General features: G+C 32.7%; 1 protein-coding gene across 4 annotated transcripts in view; it reads right to left on the bottom strand.

The window, feature by feature from the left end:
- The window catches only part of LOC108370808 (uncharacterized), a 98,942-nt gene that overhangs the window by 62,928 nt on the left and 12,780 nt on the right, over window positions 1-23,234 (bottom strand). The window lies entirely within an intron of this gene.

Genomic DNA, 23,234 nt, shown 5'->3' with positions numbered 1-23,234 from the left:
AGATGGAGAAAATTAATAATAAGAAAATTAGTGAAATTGTTTATTTTAGAAAAAAGTAAAATTCGTGCGCTTCTCGGTGCTGTTTCGTACCGCTTTCCGTTTGTTTGTTTGTTGCGTGTAAATTTCTTTTTGAAATTTTAGACGAAGCTGAGTATTAATAGAAATTGAAAACGATGGTGTTTCCAGATAAGAATAGTTAAAAAGGTTAGATTTAGTAGTGCATGGTTTTCGTTTTCATAGCATTAACTATATAAAAAAAGTTTACAGAAAAGATTCCAAGAAAAACACAGAACTGCAAAGAAATAGAACAAGCTTTAAGGCTACTGACTATGATGAACTCAGTGAGAGGGGAGACCAGTATGTTTGCATGTATTTATAACAAAAAAAAAAAAATAAAAAAATTGACCAAAAAGTAATGGGTAGGCACTGTGGCCATCTGTTACCACTTCTGTTGTAAGCCATCCAGAGGCCGCAAAAAGCTGCGGAAGAATTGTCCGTAGGATACATCAGACTAGGCCGAGCTTTTGTTTGAAGTGCAATCAAATTATAACTTCAGAAAGTTGTATTACATGACAGTTGAGAAGTGCATGTGCAAAAATATCATAAATTTGATAAAGGAAATTTTTGCAACACGCAGCAGTTTATATAGCATGCATTTAGGCGCTTGGAGTTAGTAGTCGCGCCTAAACAGACTTAAGTGTAACCTTAGATTTTAAACTTCATAGAAGCCCCGCTAGGTATTTACACCTCTAAGATCATGTACCATCGATACACCGAAAAGCTGCGGGGAGGCAAAACTCATGTTGATCTCAATCTCAGAAAGTCCAGCTAGATATTTGCTTTCATTGAGCAAGTGGGACTGCAGACAACATGAGGGGCCACTTCTCGTTGCATCGTTGCAAACACACCTGACTATGCTTCTACCCAGCCTTTAAAAATATTTTTTGATCATTTTTATATGTATTTTTTAAGTCTTAGTCATCGATTCTGACTAACTTTCTTAAACACTCATTACTTCGCAGCCGGAATCAGCTCATCTAGTTTTTTCTATATTCATTGCCTTAAGTTCAAGAAACGCATTGATAGGAAGGCACCTGCCCTTAACTTTCGGAAGTACTTAGGTCATTTCGAGGGCACTATGCAAACTTGAACTCAAATTGTAAGAGAAAATGGAATACATACAACAACATTTTGGAGCAATATTCGCCCCAAATTTATGCGTTTTTAATACGAGTAATAAATAATACAAATATAAATTTTTGCTTTTAAGTCTAAAACAAGGAAATATCAATGATAACGGTAATATTAATTATAGTGGAGATGATAAACAAAAATTCGGATCCCAAAGGAGATGGGCAACTCGGTACAATAGTGTAGGTGAATTTAAATGCAATAGTAGTGCCAATTCGAGATGTTGCAGCGGTAACGGCGTAAAATGGCCTTAAAAAAAATAAAATTTTTTTTCTCTTTTTGCTTGAAAACAGTATGCAATGAACTTTTTTAAAAGTTTTAAACACATAGAAACCACCACCACCAGAACCGAAAACCCCGTTTTAATTTTTGTTTAAGTTCTTTAGTTAAAGATTAGTTGAAAAGGGTGAAGGTTACTTTTCATATAATCAGTCCATTAAAGATAACATTTTATTTCTGTCTTTTTTTACATAAAACATCATGAACATCATCCGGTTCTTGCGACCATGGAAATGGATTCCTTGACGCCGGAGTAGTAAAAATAAGTGTATAAAACTTTCACTGCATACTGTTTCGGGCATAATTTTTTATAATATTTAGGTACAGATTTCACTAAATATGGCATAACTGGTTCTAAATAAACCTTATTAGACTCTAAATTCTGATAGATACAGACACGGTTCAGAAATTTTTGTTAATTAAAAGGAAAAAAAAATCAATTTAGTGTAATTTACTGAAACGGGGAATTAATGCACATAAAATTAAGGCTAAACATAATTATCGTGCAAAAAAATTGGTGTAATTTGAAGCAAGGTTCAAACCTTAATTTGTGAATTTAAACGCGCGTTCACAAAAAAAAAACTTAATCGTTCTGCCAAACCATTGTTCGCGCCCGCTAATGCATCACAATTTGTAGCAAAAACCTTAATTAAAGCATGTAAATTGACTACTGAAATAGATTTAACACATTATTTGGTTGCGCGAAAACATAGCAAAATAGCAAACGCCGGCCGAAAGAGGTAAACGACTGACTTCAATGTGAGAGAACAGAGCGTTGACAGATTAACGCAATGTTTTTTGAATTAACATTTGCAATACATACATATGTACATATATAGTATACACAGATTCATTCATATGTGAATACATATAAGATTGACATAAGTACAATAAACCGACGAGCAAAAAAATCAAACTGTATACTGAACAATGTTAAAGAGCGTGGATTGCGCAGCATTTGCCGCGCCACGCACGCGCGCGCGCTTTATTTGTCTGTCATTAATCAATATAGGCCGTATGGAAAGCAAAACTACATACATAAATACATGACTGCGTACATACTATAAGTATGTATTATACATATGTATGTATGATCTATCGCCCGCAGAGCACTTTCATTCATTCATTCATTAATTCGTTGCGCATGCGCGTCGCTTGTTACGAACAAACACTAGTAGTGCTAAAGCGGGAGGCGGGAGGCGTTCAGCGGGTGGTGTGGTCAAGCGTTCGTTCACTCACTCGCGAGATAAGACTTGTTTAGTTTCAATTATGCTATGCCTTCTTTTATTTAAAAATTATATTTTACGAGTTTTTTTATGTTTTGCTTTTTCTAACATACATACACAGAGGCAATGGCATATAGTTAATAACCTACATTAAAACGTACATACTTAAATATTTAAATCATAATTTCGCGCTGTGAATGGAACGGCAATGTAACAAATTGTTTTATGTCTGCTAGACAAAGTTGTAAATTTTTCAAACGTTAAACACTCGATGCGTTAGATAACTGGCTGCAACTCATCAATCATTGTGCCGGCGGGCGACATCGTCTTCCAAACTAATGGGGTAATTATAGTATTCAAGTGGTTTGTATTAGATCTACATATGTATGTGTAAGTAAAGTTGTTTCGTAAGTTAACTATAATACTGAGTTTGTTTTATCAAAATCGGTGGTATGGTATATTTAAGTCGCATGTTTTTTAAGTGCTTTCATATGGTATTAAGTTATTTGACTTGAAACTTAAGCAAAATTTTTAAATATTCTCTTGATAAGTACTGGAGGTTATTGTAATTCTTAGTGGTAATCCACGGGTTTATCCCAAGTATTTCGAAGCCAGTAAATAAGCTAACGACTACACGAAGTGGCCCTCAGCATGGTTTTCGAGCTCCTCTGCTATGGAACCTTGTGCTTAACGAATTTCCGCTTCGCACCACATCGAAAGCCATTAAGGTTGTTGCATATGCACATGACAAAGTAAACTTAGAGGACAATTCTAGCAATTGTCTTTCAACTTACCACAGTCTTTCGAAAGACAAAAGTCTTTTGTAAGACAATTGTCTATTCTGGCAACTATTTTGAAAGCTCTTTACTGTCTTTCGAAAGACTGATTGAAGGATCTGCTAAAGAAGAGGTCTTAGCGTTATACTGTTTGCATTTAAGCAATAAATTTTTTAAGAATTAAATTAAATTATAAAAAATTTACATATTTTTCGTTTTAGAACCATAAAAATTAATAAATAAAAGAAAATTAAATTAGAAAAAGAGTAAAATGTTACCAAAAAAGAAGGAAATAGTACTAAATAATTAAATGAGATTAAAAATATTTTTATTAAAAAGATACAAAAAAACTTTAACATTTAATAAGATCGTAAAAATTTAATGAAGTAAAAATATATATATTTTTTCTTTTTAGAACAACCAAAAATTAATAAAAAAAATTAATTAGAAAATAAAATAATATCAAAAAAGGAAATGTAATTAAAAATTAAATACAATTAAAAATATTAAAAAAATCCAAAAAAATAACATTTAAAAAATATAAGATTCTAAAAATGAAATTAAATAAAAATAAATATTTTTCCTTTTTTAAACAATAAAATCTAAAAATTTAAAAGAAAGAAATTTTCAAAAGCATAACAAAAAAATAAAAATAAAAAATAAAAAGTAAATGGTACTAAAAAAAGTTTTTCTTTTTTACACAATATTATCTAAAAATTAAGAAAAATAACTATGAAACGAAAAAAAAAGTTCCCAAAAATTTAATGAAACTAAAAAAATATTATTTTTAAAACAATAACAACCAAACCAAAAAAAAACAGAAAAAAATATTTGCCACCGTTTTCTTATGATTGGAAAAACTTTTTGGGATGTATGTTTCCGTTGGTCCTGAAAGGGGTAACAGATTCACGCGCTTCAAGTGGTGTTGATTAATTTACAGCGGTTTAGCCTTCAAGAGTTGCACTTGAGATAGTTAAGAAAAAGGCAAGAAAAATCTATTAGGAAATATAAAATTGTTTTCTCATGCTTGTACACGATACATACTTATATATAAAAGAACATACAGAGGTGGAAAAATAAATGGAGACGCGACATTTTAGAACATTTTACCTATTTTTCTAATGTTTATTTAATATTTATTATTTCTTATAAAAGTATAGCTGATTGTCTAACAAAACCCATACAAATTCATATTTCAAACTTTGCATAAAAATTATAAAAATTCTGCAAAATTTCAACTTTTTTATTAGATTTTTCTGAATTTTTTCGAGTGTGCAGTTTTATAGCCCCTTGAATTCTAGTAATAAATTGCAAGTTTTAAGTTGTTAAAAAGTCGCGTTGATTTTTGATAATTTTTTTCCGACTGTATTACGTATTTTTTCTATACGAAAAAAATATACCGAACATACTTACAAGATATAAAAGTAAAAAAAATTGCCTGCATAAAACTTACACTTTTTTTTTATAAAATTTAATGGACCAAAAAACAGCATACTCAAAAAATTAAAAAAAAAATCTGATTATGATGCTTGACATATGAATTTATATGGCTTTTGTTAGAAAATGAGCTGCACTTTTATAAAAAAAAAAAGTAGTAACCACTAAACAAACAAAAGAAAAATAGGCAAACCGTGTTAAAATGTCGCGTCCCTATTTATTTTTCCACCATTGTATATGTATTTACGTACGATAGGACCTAGTCGGAGCGACCGTTGCACGGCGATACGTAAACATTCGTCGGATGCGAAGCACTAAAAAGAGGTTAAGTAGTGACATCCTTTCATCATTGCAGTTGCGTCAATGCGCGAATTCACAAGTACTTGCATAAAAATGCACCTTTGCAAATGCACAACACAAATAAGTGCGCTGCAAATGCAATGACCATAGTAAATAATGCAAAAGGCCAAGATCTTGTTTGCTAGCTGCTATGATGGTTAAATGGCTAATCGATTGACTATAGGACAACTAAGTAAATGGCTCTTCGACTAGTTGGTCAGTTGGCTAGGGCTGGCTTTTCGGTTGGCAAAAGATGCTGACTTTTCTTTACTCTGATTTTGCGAATATTTATCTTCAATGCGATTTTTGCTTTGCATATTTTTGCTTTGTTTTGTTGAAATGCATAATGCATACAAAAATGTTATAATAACAAATATATACATATCAAAAAGCTAAAAAATGCAAAAACAACCAAAAAAGAAAAACACCGAACGCCCTGCGACTAAAGCACAACTGGAAGAGCTTGTGTAATAAATAGTAGCAAACAAAAAATCAAACTATAAGTAGCTTAACAAAGAAGCAAACAAATATAATGTAGAGTTTAAAGAGCAAAGTTAACAATAGACAGCAATACAAAAGCAAAAAAAAAAAAGCTTTATGTGCAAATGTCAATGTCAAATCATAAAGATTTGCAATGCAAAAAAATGCTGTTCAAAGTAAAGATAGAGTTGTTTCGCAACGAACAAAACTTAAAAAAAAAAAAACAAAAACAATTCTCCTTTGTTGCTAGATCGCTTGCAACAAAGTATCACGCCAGTGCAGCAAAGACCGTAAACGATGCTAACCGATGCGACCGATATAAAAGTCTGTGTATTTTCTGCAAAAAGTTTCGCTTTAAGAATTTTTCGCAGACAAGCACTTCGAAAATAACATCTGTAGATCGCAAAAAACAATAACCAAGCCGGAAAAAAATTAAAAGCGCTTCTAAACGAACGCTTCCCAGCAGGGCATTGCAGTAAGGGCTTCTCGTTGATAGCTATAATCGTAGATTAGGTGTGTTTCCATGGCAACGGAAGTCAAATAAAGAAAACCATCGCTGAACTGAGTTATGAACTTATGAGCAAGCTGATAGGCGCGGAGAAAAAAACACTGCTTTAAAGCAACTCGGTACACAAAGATATTACGGTAACGGTTATTATAATGGTAAGTGGTAATGGATATAATGTTGGTAGTGGTAATAATATAGGTGAGGGCAATGATAATGGCCATGGTAATAGTCAGGTTATATTAACCGCATGATCGAATGATTACGTTAATTTTTCTTATAACGAGTGTAGCCGTTACAAGAACGATGGATGCCAATTAATTTATTGGTATTACGGTAAAGAGAATACAAACACAGGCTTGCAAGGATTTTGAAAGAAAGATCGGGCTAAGTATAACCGAAGCATTTTAATGTCCTAAAAACGAATACGTTTTCGAAATCGTTCCATCACGTCAGAATTATGAGACATTTCGACCCAAAAGCAGGGACCTAGAACGCATTCCGGTTTCGGTTTAGTTCTGCACGAGAACAAAGTGAAATAACAAGAAGGTTCCCGCAAAAGAACTAAACGGAAATAAAAGTCTTGAGAGGAGTTTGAAGGCGAACAAAATGAGAACAAAACGCTCGGGAACGTTCTCAACAAGAACAAGATGAGAACAATTCGGGAACATTCGCAAGGAGGATCAAATAAGAACAGGAGTCTGGGGAACGTTCTGCTAGAGAACAAGAGTTGAGAACGTAACGTTGAGAATGATAGGGGCGTCTCGAAATCCTGACGTAATGGAGCAATTTTGACAACGAATTCGAAATGGAATTATAAAACAAAAGTTTAAAAAGAAAAGAAAAATAATATGCGCACATTCAAGTGAAGCGGATTGTATGTAAAGTATATATGATTTTAAGTTTTCACATAAAAAAGAAGACCCTAACTTCGTTAAGTAGGCTGATATAGCGAAGCTGCGAGAATAAGCAAATACTTACATGTGTACAAACATAACTAGTTGTGCCATGGTCATGTAAATATTTAATGCATTGCCATTAAGCAAGCCTTGAGCGCTGCATTAAAAGTTAAAATGCAGAATATGCAGTTTTAAATCCATGCATGTACTAAATAGATATACATATTTGCGTATATACATCGATATATGTGCATTAGACCGTATCACTTACATGAAAAGGAATAGCTCCATAATTTTTCCTGATAGGTGGCGCACGAGTCGAGATTTTACATAAAAGGCAAGAAATAACTCGAGAAAAAATTTGAAGATTTATCGATGTTCACGCATCGAGGAGAAAATTTTTGTGTGCCAAAATTCATTGACCTAAAGTACCCCGTTTTAGTTGCACACTTACCGGCCAGATCTTAGTTCTTATCACACTAAAGTGTTACCCTAATGTCAGTCAATTTAAGCTCACCAAAAATCTTGAAACTTTAACTGAGGAAGTATTTTGATTATCAAGTAAACTATGAAAAAAAATTTTTACTAAATGGTGTCACCGAAAAATGCAAAAAGTCGACCCCCTAGGTTTGACCAAAATAAAATTTTTTATTTTTTAAATACCTTGCAAAATTACTTTAGATTCATTGGAGTACGACGAACTTTTTTGTTTGCTTCTAAGGTGGTGCGATCTAATGTACATACATGCGTAGTTATACCTAATATGTGTACTTATGTAGTATCTAATGGGTTTGCTTTTTTGAACATTCAAATAGGAAATAAATTAACCCAATTTTTTTAAGTAGCGGCTGAATGGTATCGGAATACAGTTCAGGAACATTTCCAAAGTGCACACAGCACAAAAATTGGTCTGCTTATTGAAATTGTAAATTTTGCTGTGTCGATAATATATATGTACAGCAGGGTGGACCAAAAACTGTAAAGTGGAAATTATTGAAATTTTAATTTTTGCTGTGTCGATAATATATATGTACAGTAGGGTGGTCGGTCCAAAAACAGTAAAGTCGGAATTATAATGCTCTCACCCCCTAGGATTGTTCTATATCGAAAAAAAGTATACCCCATTTTTTTATTTTAAAATCAAAAAATATTTAGAGGTCGCTCAAGCGCTCTAAGTTTTCCATGTATTTTTATATGGGGAAAAAACAACTTTTCGTAGAAATGGTATAGAATTCTTGAAAATCAATACTTTCGACTCTGGTTCTCTTCAGGAGACTTTTAATAATAATACCCAATTGTTTATTTAACAATTTTTTTTTTGGTTAAATAACCATTTGGTTATTATTATTGGGAATCTTCTGCAGATGAAAAGAGTTTTCCGATAGATAAATATTGGTTTTTTAGAATTCTATACCATTTCTACGAAAACTTTTTTTCCATTTAAAAATACACGGAAAACTTTGGGCGCTTTGAGCGACGTCTAAAAATTTTTTGATTTCAAAATAAAAAATAGGGGTATATTTATTCGGTATAGAACAATCCTAGGGGTTGAGAGCATAAAAATTCCGACTTTATTTTTCACATGCATTTTGGACCTCCCTAATGTACAGCCTTAGCCGTCCGTTTTAGGTGCTTAATGTATGAAGATTTTTTTTTTATTTTTCTTTGGTTTATTTAATGTTTATAGTTTTTTATAACAGCCAAACTCACTGTCTAACAAAAACCACACCTATAAATTGAATTTCCAAAATCTGTGCAAAAAAAAGTTGCAAACTTTCAACAACTTTCAATTTCCAGCTTTTTATTCAGAATTTTTAGAAAAATTTACTATGCAGATTTGTAGACCATTAAACTTTAAATAATGTGCAAGTTTCAAGTCGCTAAAAAATCCCATCGATTTTTGATGATTTTTTTTCGCTGACGGCTTGTCGCAGTTTCTTCCACAAAGAATTAGATTCATATTTCGCCTCTGCTATCGAACAATGTATGCATGTTTGTACAGCTTTTAGTTTCATTCTACATTGCACGGTTGCCCTTTTAGCTCGGGTTACTTGAATCTACTCGTTCCCGCTACCTACCACTAGGATACTTTTAAAAGTGAAGGAAGTCAACAATTTCCATAATTCCAGCCACCCAAAAAAATTTATTATTTTTGCCCTTTTGCTAAACTCTCCGGCATCAGCGCATCTCTGAATATTTTTTGAAATATGCCTTTCATTTTATTGATACTCTCGAACTCATAACTGAGTTATCAAGGTTGGAAGAGACAACTGGTTTAACAAAAAAAAAAAACAGATGAATAATAAAATAAATACAAAATAAAAATGTAACAAAAAATATAAAACGAATGCCAGCGGCGATGATTCATGCACTCACTCCATTGGATACGTACGCAGATGACGACAAGCGTTGATCAACAAAAAAAAAAAAACAAAAGCAACTCCGACGAAGAGATAAAACAGCAAAGGTGTTAAATGTGAAAATGAAATGCGATTTTTCGTTATGTAGACAGATAAGCTACTGACGTGTATTTATCTCTAATAAATTCACAGGATTGAGAATTTAAAACAAAGGTAATGAAGATGTAGATATGTATATAGGATACATGCATACCAACATATGTAGGCGTAAGTGAAGGAGTGCAACAAAAAAAAAAATAAAATAAACTATATATATATATATATGCGCAAAAAATTTACGATTTAGTTGAGAAACTAAAGAAAATAAAGAAAAAATATAGGAAAAAAACAATAAAAATTATCCCTTGTAAGCCACATACAAAAACATACAGAATTGGTAATTAGAGTTAATTGCAATTTTCTCTCGTCCCATCCTAATACATATTTTCATTATTTTAAACGTGAAGAATATTAAATTAATTTATTTTCCAGGTTCAGTGTTACCCACTTTCTCCTAGGGGAAGTAAAGCTAAAACTAACTTTATAAGCATTTAAATTTTAATAATTCATAATACAGCCTTGATTACGCCATTATACGTGAAAAACAAAATCGTTGAAAGTGCCTCTACGGCACCGGGTTTTCAGGGCTTATTCCTCCACAAAATTCAAGCCATAACTCATCCACAACTTGGCGTTTCTTGGCCATCAACTGCAGCTAAATTGTAGGAATGTTCGCATAAACTCGATCTTTTTCAAAATTCCAAAGACGTAAAATCGCAAGATCTCGGTCACCAAGCCACACCCCTCAATCTGGAAACCACACATCATGGGAATTTCTAGCGCAATACAACCACATCTGGCCGCCTTATGTGGCATGTGGTTCCGTCCTGTCACCCAAATCAAAACCTTAAATTTCAGTCCAAAAATTTCGACATAGCACAGGTTATCGCAGGTCATAGTAACCGTTCTACGACTTCTTCGTCGCTCTCGAAGTATGGCCCAAAAACGCTGCCGGCTCACAATGCACACCAAACAGTCAGTTTTTCATTGGCCTCTAGCATAGGGCTGCCAGATATCTCTGTTGCAAAACCGGGACACTTAAAAACATAAAAACATGAATCATTACAACGTACACCAGCAAAACAAAACAATTTATCACAACTAAAGTACAGAGAATTTTCCACAATGCATGTACCTTTTTGTTCCTTATAAAAATACAGTTTATACTAAATACATCAGAAAACATAAAAATAAAATTTCTAAACTTTGTACAAAACTCGGGAAAATGCAATAATTTTGCATATGAAATTCGCAACTTTCTATTCAGACTTTTTTATAAAAATTTTCAAAATGAAGTTTTGCAGCCCATAAAAATTTAGTTGATTTTTGGTATTGTTTTTACTGAGAGTTTCTTCCATACAAACAATGGGTGCGTTCCAAAANAAAACTCGGAAAAATGCAATAATTTTGCATACAAATTCGCAACTTTCTATTCAGACTTTTTTATAAAAATTTTCAAAATGAAGTTTTGCAGCCCATAAAAATTTAGTTGATTTTTGGTATTGTTTTTACTGAGAGTTTCTTCCATAAAAACAATGGGTGCGTTCCAAAACGTCAAAATACAAAGCATTAGTCTCTTTTATTTCTAAACCACACTAGAAGAAAAAGCCGAACTTGCGCAACCTAGTAGAAAACTAGCATCTAACCGTGGTTGCGCACATTTGGCATTGAAATCTACTGAGGTCTAGAAATAAAAGAGACTGATGCTTTGTATTTTGACGTTTTGGAATTCACCCTATGTTCGACATTTTTTTGTATGTGGAAGACACTGTCAGCAAAAAATAAATAATTGCAAAAAATCAACGAAACTTTCTGGTAACTTCAGACTTGCACTTTACTAATTGGCTCAAAAGCTACATTTTCAAAATTTTTCGAAAAGATCTGATTAGAAATTGTGACCAGGTGAAAGAGTCTCCTAGCCAATAATTCTGTACGGCACGGTACTTATAAGTAATCTAGGTTTCACGAAAGAAAAAAAATTAAATACAAGGTAACATTAAAATATCAGTCATTTGTTTCGTTGCTGTGAGCTTGTTTCAAAACTTCTGGCTTTTGCTTAATATAATTGTAAAACTCTGTGCATGTCATTTTAACGTATTTAGGTACATACTGTGCTAAATTAAAACAAAAAAAAACGCATATGAAAGAGCACCAACCCAACTCGTAATAAATGTAAGTATACAAATTTTAGTTTTTAGTATAGAAATATTCAATTGAAATACGCCAATATTAAAATGAAGCGCTTTGCACTTAACGGATGCTTTTTCACAATTAAGGTAAAAAAATATATATTTAAATTCCATGCTGTCTGTAATGAGATTTGAACCCTGACGCTCTGGAAATTAGCAAATTGTGGCAAGCATCTTCATGCACTCAGCTACAGCCAAATTTTTTTCAAAAACAACGAAATTGCAGCCACCGAAAATTGAATAATTAATTTTGAGAAAGTCAGTTGGAAAGACTTTGTCTATTTAACATTTTTATATACCAATGGGATGCTCGTTAGCCAAGGAATATTATTAACCCTATATGGTTTAATTTTTTTTTTTGCCTTTTTTAAAAAAATTCAGCAATTAACCGTTAGGTTTTATCCGACAATTTTCAATAAAAAATTACAGTTAAACTTTAGCTTTTGTTATTGCCGTAAAAAAGGAAAGTTAAAATTTAACTTTTTTTTTTTTCAAAAATAAAAGTTAAAATATGACTATATTTTTTTAGTCAAACAATCCAATTGAAATTTGACTTTTATTTTTTCAGTCAAATATAAAAGTTCAAATCTGGTTTTTATTTATTTTTTTTTATTTAAATTAAACCCAAATGGTTTTTATGGGCATTTTTCATGATAGAAATATGTACACTTGGAGATTAACCAATGTCTGCCGAGGGGTGACCAAACTTAGAAAAACTGTCAGGATTTGAACCAGCGTCATATCGAATGGCACGACGCAACTTTAACCATTACGAATACGGCGGCTTTTTGTTTCCAACCATATAATGCAAAATACTTAAATGCCACCGCTTAGCTAAACCACAAAAAAAAAAAGAAATCAACAACGCCCAACAATATGTATTACGATTATGGCATTAGGACAGCGGCTGCCGTCGAACAATCATTAGACACCTTCCCTTTTGGCATTTTTGTAAGCATTAACGTCGCTACAAAGTACTACGACCCACTTTGAACCGGTTTTCGCGCGAATTTTTTTATCACTATTTTTTACTATTGTATTGTATTTTTTTTACTACTTTTTTATTTTTTCTATTTTTTTCTCTTTTTTGTACTTTTTTATTCAAATTTTTTTTAGCTTTTGGTTGTTGTTACTGCTTTTTCACAGCATTTTTGCGGCTTACCTACTACCTTTTATAGCTTTTCTCAACACAACCAACTATCGAAGATCGACGCTGAAGTAGCTGAGTTGAGTTTGCTCAAATGGTGTAAAGGCTATGATTTGACAACAAAGTCGACGACTCTGAAAAGTTTAAGTATGTTTGTATATGCTATAAATTACATACACCAGGCTGTCTTTTATTTAGTTGTATGACGACATTTTAATTGAGTCATTTCTTGTATGGATAATAAATAGCCGCACGTGTCAAAAGCTTTCATGTGAGAAATGTGAGAAAACCGCATTGACATAGCATAAATTGTAGATTTAAATCAACATTATACAAAATATTGTTGTAGTTTATTGTAGTATGTGCAATGAAAAAAAAAAAAAACGATGTGAAAAATAATATAAAAATGTCCGCGAAGAAGCCGATCAGCCATCTTTAAATAAAGCGGGCTTCTGGCTAAAGGCAATCTTATACAGCCAACAATTTTTGGCGGGAAACTGCAGATAAAAGAGAAACGTTAGCAGCGGCATGACGGGGGTGAAATAATTTCGCTAATTTTATGGCTCCACCACAATCAACTTAATATAACACAAGGCAAACCCGGAGTTAGTTATTGGGTTATTTCGATGTGTGGTGAGGCATATCCATAAAAGAAGCTCTGTGTAAGCTATACCGATGGATTTTAATAGAGTCGCCGCAGAAAAAAAAGAGCAAGGAATAAAGATCCAACCTTTGAAGCGTGGACTACTATCTGGGAGTCTTTGTATATCCTAAGCTGAATTGGACGATAAGCATAAAGGAGAGAGTGAAAAGCGAGCATTACCTCCAACTCTTCCTATCGACATGTGTACGTTCACTTTTATGCTGAGGCGTAGCAGCTGACGAGAACTTCGCTATTATGGCTCTGCAGCCTAGTGACGGAGAGCAAAACTCCTTTTAATAGTGTTTCTTATCAGTTCTTAGTAGACTGAGCTTGGAAAGTGGATTTCACAAGAGAGCATCGGATATCTACCCTAATCAAAATTATATGTGCATATGAGCAAATCTCACGAGTTGTTATGTTTTTCGACATAAACGTGTTTTTGGTAGAAAATGGTGGCACATATATCTAAGAAAATGTATTATCTTCAGTTTTGTATAAAGAACAAAACTCCATCGCGAAATTGTATTTAAATGAGAACTTAAAAAAGATATAATAATAATAATAGATTCGCGCTTACACATATGTTAGTGTTTGGCCGAGCTTCTCCTCCGATTTGTGGCGTGCGCCTTGATGTTTCCACACAAAGTGGAGGGACCTACAGATTTACGCCAAATCCGAACGGCGATTGTATTTTTATGAGAAGTTGTTTTTCATGGCAGAAATACACTCGGAGGTTTGCCATCATTGCCTGCCGAGGGACGACCGCTGTTAAGAAAAAACCTATATATAAAAAAGATATACACTGCCGGAACAAAGTATTGGCACAGCAAATTTATCACAATATATGCCACAATTTTTATTCTAATATTTTTCCGCCAGTTTCGTATAAAAAAAAAAACAACAAAAAAAAACCCGCGAAAATTCAGCAAATTTTCATCAAAATTTTCAATTTTTTAATCAGACTTTTTAGAATTTTTTTGAATATGCAATTTTGCAGCCCATTAAATTCTAGTAAACGACTGCAAGTTAGGAGTTAGTCAAAAATCACGTTGATTTTTGAGATTTTTTTGTTGAAGGTGTTTTGAATTTTTTCCAATTTTGGAAAAAAAAAAATTGTATGGAAGAGACTGCGTCAAAAAAATTGCCAAAAATCAACGGTAATTCCTAGCTACCTAAAACTTGCACTTTATTATAATAAAATTAATTGGGCTACAAATCTGCATACTCAAAAAAAATCTAAAAAATCTGATTGAAAAGTTGACAACTTTCATGAAAATTTGCTGAATTTTCGCGAGTTTTGCACAAAGTTTAGGAATTATATTTTACGGCTTTTTTTTTTGTAGAATGAACCATATTTTCATACGAAATCAGCGGAAAAATGTTAGAAATCAAATTGTTGCATACACTGTGAAAAATTTGCTGTGCCAATACTTTGTTCCGGCAGTGTGTGTACTAAAAAAGTAAAAATAACCACTCGGGCTCATATATCCGTAGTTGCGTATAAAACGTATACGCTCCGTAGTACCATACGCAATCATCTAACACATTTACCTCGCACGCCTTAACTTAAAAGTGGTATTACTTAAAAGTAATTAAATATTGGATTGAGTGATTTTTACACAGTATTCCTTTTGTGCATATATGTACATATCGAGCCCCAACCGCCAAAATAACGTATGCGACATTTTTTCAAAATTTTATTTTTGATGCACAACGCCGAAACCGATTTGTCTCCAAACAAAATTTAACAATGGATGACGGAAATTCGTTTCAAAATATAGCTTACAAACGGCAATTGGTCAAAGAGGAAAATGTGGCAGACTTTAATTAAAAATATGTGTTTAAGAATACTTAAAAGTTGAAACCAATTACAATGGTTGTAAAAAAAAAACGAAATCCAACAGCTGCCGACCTTTTAAAGTACGCAAACATTTACTTTCTCTTGAATAAACATAACGAAAAAGAATGCAAAAATTTTTATTAAAATGCCTCTTCCACAATCAATGCGTAAGCTACCGTAGTACAAAGACAAACTTACATTTGCCGATTGATTGCTAAGCCTAGAAAACGAACCGACAATTTGAGCAGCGAATTTTAAAATCGTAAGACCTAAAACTAACAACGAGTAACTAGCATTGCGGCTAGCCGAATGAACAAAAAAGCCACAGGAAAGCATTTGTGTGCAAATTTTCAGCAAAAGTAAAAAAAAATAAAAAATAATATGTATGTATTTGTGTATGTACGCACACAAACTATTTGTTCCATACATACAAGTGGTCAGTAAACAAAATTTCATAGTGAAAACAAAATCAGAAAATTTGTATACTCGAACCACTAACTTTTAGCGAACGTAGTGAAGCATAACTGGCAGCTCGAATCCCCGAAAAAAGGTTAAAAAAAAACAAACAAAAAACGCCATTAACTAACTAACCAGCAGACCAATGGCCATATAGCCACTAACAAATTGAGGCGCTTGTACATGTTTGTATGTAAAGCATCTCAGCTATTGGAAAACAAAAAAAAAACAAAAAACAAATGTATGCAGCTTTGAACGGGTATACTACTCGTCCATATGTAGTATGTATATCGGTATGTACATTATACTGCCTTTGATTTGGGTCATTGCACAATGGTAACGAGACCAGACTAAATTTAGCATTAGCCATTTGTTGGAATATCGACATAGAGCGCGCGGCAGAAGCTAATGGCAGGTACGGACGAGAAAACAATTGGTTGAACACGGGCTCTTTGCATGAGATGACACCTTTAGAGTGTTCAGTTTTTGCGCGCCCAAATGGGGATGTTGATGGGTAGTAGAAGCGTTTTTTTTATGGATGCGATGAGCAGCAGATTTGATGCGCATTTACGAGTTAGCATTATTTGAATGTCTTTCATTTGAATTTTGCAAATATGGAAGAGCTATTGATTGGCACAGAAAAAAATGCTAAATAAATTTCTTCAGTTTTTTGCAAGCCAACGTTTCTGCACAACAATAAAAACAAATATAGAAAAGATGCTAAAATATCTACGGTATGCAATGGCCATATCATTTGCCGCATTCGCTCTCTTATTATGCCGATTTTCGCTGGATTTTATATGTCTGTGAATTATTTGAATTCGGATAATAAAATGCAAACGCATGCAAAGTAATGCAATAGTTTTTAGAGGCAAAGTGGCGTAGTGTCGAAGTGGGCATGCGATTGTGAGTGGGTTGAGTTGCTGAAGGTAGGGGGAGAAAAAAAAACAAAGAAAACTGAAATAAAATATATAAAATCATATAAAAATGCCAATTTCTTTAAATTTATGCAGACTTTTGAAACGCTTATTTTGTTTCTTGAATTACCAGCAAGCGAATAGCGAAAAATTTGGAAACATAAAAATTCCTTCATATTGAAAATGCTTGACATATATTTCCTGAAGATTTCCTGATGATTTCTTGTAATCAATAAACAGGAAAGAAATAAAATATATATTTGCATGTATGTATGCACCACCTACTTTTTTAAACAAAAATATATACAATACATACATACATACTTGCACATAAAGCGGTCAGCACAATCAAGATAAAATTTCGTACACGCAGAAGGAAATTGAAATGATTTGTTCACAATTTAAGGGTCAAATTCTCGAATGTAAACATAATTGTGAAAGATGGCAACAACAAAACACCAGCTGTGTTTTACTGAGAATTCGAAAAAGAAGCTAACCAGGAAAATGTACATATATACAGATATTTCTTAATACTGGCATGTGTACATATGTATGCATTGAAGGTGTAACAATGTGCACCTCATTAATGATTCAAAACAGTATCAAAGTACATAGGAGTTCCTGGTATGACATAAAGAGAACTCAGTTATTCTTCTTGAAGTAATAAAATGACGACAACGATAAAGTAAATGCCTGCGTAAGCTTTTGAGCGGTGAATGTTACATACAATTTGAGGATCTTACTACAGCGATTAATTATAAATGCTTAAAAAATATAGCTAAAGAATTGACGATCTCTGGTCTGACCAACATAAAAAAATAAGTTCTTGAAAATTCTCGGCGCAAAATGTGAGACAAAAATCTGATATTTAAGGAATAAGAGCTTACAATGATAACGACAAAAAAATGTATAATTAAGCGACAACTAAGCTAAAATTAATAAACAAAATTAAAATGGATAGCAAAATTAAAATCGATAACAAACTTTAAGATCGATAACAAAATTAAAATCGAAAGTAAAATTAAAATCGATAACAAAGTTAAAATCGATAGCAAAATTAAAATTTACAACTAAATTACAATAAAATAAAAATCAATAGCAAAATTTAAATCGTTAAAAAGATTTAATTGATATCACAATTAAAATCGATTACTAAATTAGAATCTATGGCATAAGTCACTTCGCACCTCATTTACACTCTGTAAAGTGCGTGTAAAACAACTACTGAAAAGTGTTTATTTTCCAACCAGAATCTGTGTGAATACACGCACAAGATGTTCAAGATTTGATTTTGAGCATGATATGTTTAAAATATACACATAAATATACAGATGAAATGTTTAAAATTTAAAAAAAAAAATTGAAAGTAAAAATAATTTTTTTACTAATAATACACATTAAGTGCTCATATTTACTTAATTTTAAACATTTTGTGTGTAATTTTGTACTACGCGACAAATTTGGTGTGTTAATTTGCACACATTAGGAGAGGAAACTGGTTGCCGCTCTTTATATGCGTAAATTTAAACAAACATTTCTTTGAGCAAATTGTAGGCATTTTATGTGTAAACTGTGGAATTGTGAACAATAAATTCTTATGCCCTTATTTATAAAAAATAAAATAGGTTTATAGAGTTCTATAAAGTGACATTTTCATACAAATTTTCGATTTATAAAGAAGTAAAGTTTTCTTTATTTTTTATGTATTTGGATGTTAGAATTCAACAAACAAATTTTAAAATTTGTGCTACGCCACACATTGATAAGCAAAAGTAAATTAACAGTGTTTAATTTAATTAGCACGGTGTGTAAATTTGCATTCATTAAGAGAGGAAACGGGTTACCTATCTTAATATGCGCAAATTTAAACAACAATTTTTAAGAGTGCACTTAAATGACCGTTTACTTGTATTTGTTCAACTTCATCAACCAAAGGGTGAATGTTTTGTCATTAGTTTATGACGATATAAAGGTTCATACATTCATTCGGTTGCAAGTAAGCGGTCATTTAGGTACAAGAGGTATAAAGTGACTTATGCCACTTTCAAATAAACGGCTCAAATGAAAATCGATAGCTAAATTGAAATCTATAACAAAAGTACAATGATTGGCAATATTAAAATTTATAAAAATTAAAATCGATTACCAAATTAAAATCCATGACTTAATTAAGAAGACTCTGACCAATGAGTTTACGGTCCCCCAATAAGTGGTAATAAGTATTACCGGCGTTACTCGCTTAGGCCGCTGTTTCCATGCCGGTAATTTTTATAATATCGATGCCTGCCAAGTCAACTTAGACTTAATCAGACTTTGCATTCTATGGTCTGGAGGTGTCGATATGAAGTAGTATTAAAAAATACCGTTTCAAATATCTAATTAATAGCAACTTTTCGTGGGTTTTGGAGAAATATTTATTTGAAAACCAGTTACATTCTTTTCAAGCTGCAAACAAAATTAGGACCGTCTATTTTTTATAAATTATGCAAACGAGTCGGAATTGTTTTGCAAACACTGGAATAAAATACAGCAAAACCGCAAAAATTTGGTTCTTCAAAAAAATTTCACCGAATGACTTTTCGTCAATACATAGAGAATTACTGCTCATATACAAAAGTATGTACGGGGTATACATATGTACCTTTTCTGTACGACTGAATATACTTATAAGCAAACGTTAATATGAATGTGCATATTCGCATCAGTGTTGCCAGAGAAAAATTTCGTTTGAAGTCAAAACGGTTGAAAAAGAGCTAAGTAAAACTAATAGTAGCTAAAATGAAGAGCTAAGTGCTGAAAAAAATAAGGTGCATATATTTCGAGTTCATTGCTACGGCACTTATAACACTTATATGTATGTATGTATATACTTATATAAACTAGCCAATGAACTAAAAATACTTTACAATCTGCTATTTCAAGCATTTGAATTGACAATAAAACCTAGGGTTACGAATCATTTTTTCGGAAAAGTTTCATTTCCTTCTCTCCTTAAGGGAAAAATTAGTAAGGTAAAAACAAAATTCGCGCTTTCAGAGAAAAATGATTTTATTCTAGTTAATTTTTTAATTCGGTAACCTAAATCCAACAGTTTATGGTGGAGTCTGTATTTTCCCGTGGATGCAAATGTATATTTTTCCACTGCATTTTGAAATTAGTAATTTTATCAACGTTTAAGTTTTGGCTTTCCTTTTCTACCGTGGCCGCCTAAGAGAGAATATACCGTCTGAGCTCGAATTACTGTCCGGTATAGTTTGTGTGCTCCCGCGCACGTTGTAGAAACTAATCGACTTACTTGCCCATTTTCCATTTGCTTGCGCGCCATTTGCATTAGGAATGGAACGTTATGCATTAATCGAAATAGAATAACATCAAAGTATCAAGAATAGCCTGCGATCAGCAAAGTCAAATACATTTCAGTCAACTCTTGTACAATGAAATCACAGATTTTTATTTGTAATATATTGCAAATACAACTAAAACTTTCTGGAGCTAAAAAGTGCAAGATAATTTTGAAAAGAGTTAAAAAAGAGCTATAGCCCAATTTTCGGAGCTAAGTAGAAAAATAAAGGGCTAAATCTAGCTCCCTTAGCACCAAAATGGCAACACTGATTCGCATACAAACAAACATACATACATACATACTAGATATATTCAAAATATATTCATTGTTAAAACAATTTATTACGGCTGCACATACAAGGTTTTGCACTAGTGATTCATTTCAAACCTTATGCGGACTGCATTGCAATACAATTCAAAATAATAAACAGAATGCAGAGTGAAAGATATACAGTACATACCCTGCAGCAATAAGGCGGCCAATTTTCCGTAAAGAACCAGTTCTTCACTGGTTAAAATTTTACTGGTTAGAATTGGACATTTGCTGGCATCGAAAATGTCAGCCTTCGACCAGTCTCCAAGGAATCGGTCAGTTTGGCAGTGACAGAGTGGTGTTGTCTTGCAATTCAATAAAACAAATTTAAAGAACACCACCCTTTAAATGTCCCAATCGCTTGGTCTGGCCTTGATTCAAAGTGAACATTTGAACAGACATTTGCATGCGTGGCTGAAGCTCAGTGCGCAGAGATGCTTGCCACTATTTGTTAGCTTTCAGGAGAGTCCGGATTCAAATGCCGTCAGAGGCAACATGGTTATAAAATGATAACATTTATATTTTTTTGTGTTTCCGAAATATGAAAAAGCATCTGTGAAAAGCAGAACGCAATCGTACTCCAACGAAAAAAATCTCCAAAATTGGACTAGTCTAGGACTATCTTACGGTCAGTGTTAATTGGACCGGTCAATTTCCAATGACACGCCGATGCCAAAAATGGCAGTTAAAATCACTGGCAGGGGACTAGTGCTGGTAACAATAGGGACTATCTGAGGACTAACCTAGGGTGAGTCTGAATTGCTGCTCTGGGTATGTGTTGATATATATGTGCGTTAAACAATAAAAAAAAATAAATATATATTATGCAGATTTATATATTTAAAGTTGTCGGCGTCACCTTTACGTGTACAAACCCATATACATGCATATTTAGAAGCATAAAAGAAAAAGTTTTAAGAAGCTATTGTGGTTTAAATTGAAAGAACGAAAACAAATTCTCAAGAACAACAAGCGAAATGCTTTAAGAAAAAGTAAATCAATTTCAAAAAAGTTACGTATTACGAAAGCCGTTAAAGGTGCGACTTTTTACGAGCGGATAATTATTAAAATTCGCTTTTGGGCCAGTTCACGCTACAGTGGATAGATATGTAGATACACTGCAGTATTGATTTGTTTTTAATTTTCAGCGATATACATATGTATTTAGTGCGTTTGCCCGCATGAATAGTATGTGCAAATGTATGTGTCAGTGATGCCAACCGCCGGAGAATTCCCCGATTTTGGTGGAATTTGAGTTTCTCGGGGGAATCGGTTAATGGCTTTAAATTTAGGGGGAATCCAATACACAAACGATTTTTATTTAGAATAAACAACAAAATTATAACCTTTAATAAAAATTTCTGGTATTACTTAACGTAATTGCCTCATGCAACCGTGTGGATATTAAGGGAATTGCAACGGTGCATAACAACACTTTTCACTTTACCTCTATAGCTGCATTCGCGTACGCAAAGTAACATTTTATGATTCATTATTCAGCATTCACTATCATTGCGATTGCCAACGTCTGGTAAAGTTTTCAGCGTTTAATAAAAGTAGGTAGGTAAGGTTGACGTAACGTAAAAGTAAGCGACATGTAATTCTACATCAAAAACAAAATTTTGGAAAATACGTACAGTATCGGTCATATCTATAGCACGCCATTTCAAAGTGATATTGTGTGCCACTTATGTTTATTTATTTATTTTTAAGAATTTTCAATTAAAATACAGTTCTTTCTCTAACAAACCCCGTATAAACCCAAGTTTAACGATTTGTAGAAAACTTCAAAAAATGGCAAGAAATTTTCACCTAAGTTTCAAACTTTTTTCTCGGAAGCGTTAGAATTTTTTTGAGTACACAGTTTTTTAGCCACTGCAATTTTAATGATGATAATGTGCAAATTTCACGTGGCTACGAATTACCGTTAATTTTTTAGAATTTTTTTTGTCGCATTGGCTTCCATATAATGAATAAATTCAATTTATTTGTATATGGAAGAAAACCGCAACACCTTTGGCGAAAAAAATCTAAAAAATCAACGGTAACTTTCAGTCACTTTAAACTTGCACATTACCAGACTAAAATTTATTGGGCTATAAAACTGTGTATTCAGAAAAATTCTAACACTTCCGAGAAAAAAGTTTGAAATTTAGGTGAAAATTGGTTGCACTTTTTTGAAGTTTTCTACAAATAGTTAAACTTGGGTTTATATGGGGTTTGTTAGAGAAAGAACTGTATTTTAATTGCAAATTCTCAAAAATAAATAAATAAACATAAGTTGCACACAATATCACTTTGAAATGGCGTGCTATAGATATGACCGATACTGTATGTCGCTTACGCTTATTTGGCGGTTAGGGCTCGATATGTATGTATACAGCATTATCATAAGTTTCATATCCGCCCGAAATCGTTCAATTTTTGCTTCGGTGTGTTCACTTTGGGCGGATGAAAAAAACGCGGGCGAAACTCACTATATGGGGCGTAGAGATTTTTTCCAAAATTAATTTAAAAAACGGCAATCAGATATAGGCTGGGCATAGATACCTTGTAGGCAATTTTACTACAAAACAACTATTTAAAAATAAAACCTCTTTTGACTCGTAGACAATTAAAAAATTTCATTAAGGAAATATGTATATGATTATAAGGAATAATCCATCTATGCCCGATATACATATATGATAGAAGTGTTTTTCGAAATATACTCACAAGTATTAATTGCATTTATGATTTTTGTTGAAGTGACTAAATAAAAAGTTATTTTGGGGGAATACCATTGAAAATTGGGGA

This window comes from Rhagoletis zephyria, unplaced genomic scaffold (assembly GCF_001687245.7).
Source record: "Rhagoletis zephyria isolate East Lansing unplaced genomic scaffold, Rhagoletis_zephyria_1.1 Rzeph_scaffold_00064, whole genome shotgun sequence".
NCBI classification, from domain to species: domain Eukaryota; kingdom Metazoa; phylum Arthropoda; class Insecta; order Diptera; family Tephritidae; genus Rhagoletis; species Rhagoletis zephyria.
The sequence above is the reverse complement of the archived record's forward strand: the minus strand, read 5'-3'. Positions and strand labels throughout refer to the sequence as shown.